At 35.7% G+C, this 600-nt stretch overlaps 1 long non-coding RNA gene across 1 annotated transcript in view; it reads left to right on the top strand.

The window, feature by feature from the left end:
- The window catches only part of LOC110417723 (uncharacterized), a 914-nt gene extending 314 nt beyond the window's left edge, over positions 1 to 600 (top strand). The window contains exons 2-4 of the long non-coding RNA XR_002445344.1: positions 119 to 184; positions 323 to 374; positions 582 to 600. This is a non-coding gene — a long non-coding RNA (uncharacterized LOC110417723). The remainder of the gene's footprint in view (positions 1 to 118; positions 185 to 322; positions 375 to 581) is intronic.

Below are 600 nucleotides of genomic sequence, written 5' to 3'. Positions count from 1 at the left end.
TGTTTGTGACCCATTAATTAATTGGATCTACCCATTTTACTAGAGTTACTTTGCTTTGTTTCTTCCTGATTTACATATATGATGTAAGATTTTACACTTGTGACTGGTTGGAAAACAGGTGACAGTAAAGAAAGTTTCTATATTGGTCCCTTAGCTGATCACCTCAATCAGTGGCCTTTGGAAGGTATGTATGGTTTTCTTATGCAAAAATATCTTGTAAAAGTTGTCCCAAAATTTTTGATTCATCCTTTGTTTAGATCGTTTCTTCATATAAAAGTTTAATTGAGCTGTAATCAGATGTTTTCTGGCATGGAAATCACAGAAAATCTGCCATCTTGGAGAAGCACAATGGAGACTTACCATAAGAAAGTGTTGTGAGTCCCCTGCTGTTGTTTCACATGTTGGCATTTATGGTTTTCCAATGAGAATAAAAATTGCTCATTGATTATATTTTGCTTGAAAAATTGTATGAGATACCTCTGCCCGTAGGACATTATTTTTGTGGCAGAAGGATTTCAGAATTTGAGCCTGTAGAATGAAAAGACTGCAAGATTTACATGGTGCCAAATTTGCTGCCTCAGGTGTGCTGGGACTAGATTA

This window comes from Theobroma umbraticum, unplaced genomic scaffold (assembly GCF_002168275.2).
Source record: "Theobroma umbraticum cultivar Fairchild unplaced genomic scaffold, ASM216827v3 scaffold_30.0, whole genome shotgun sequence".
NCBI classification, from domain to species: Eukaryota; Viridiplantae; Streptophyta; class Magnoliopsida; order Malvales; family Malvaceae; genus Theobroma; species Theobroma umbraticum.
Note: the sequence above shows the minus strand (reverse complement) of the source record. Positions and strands in the feature narration are given on the sequence as shown.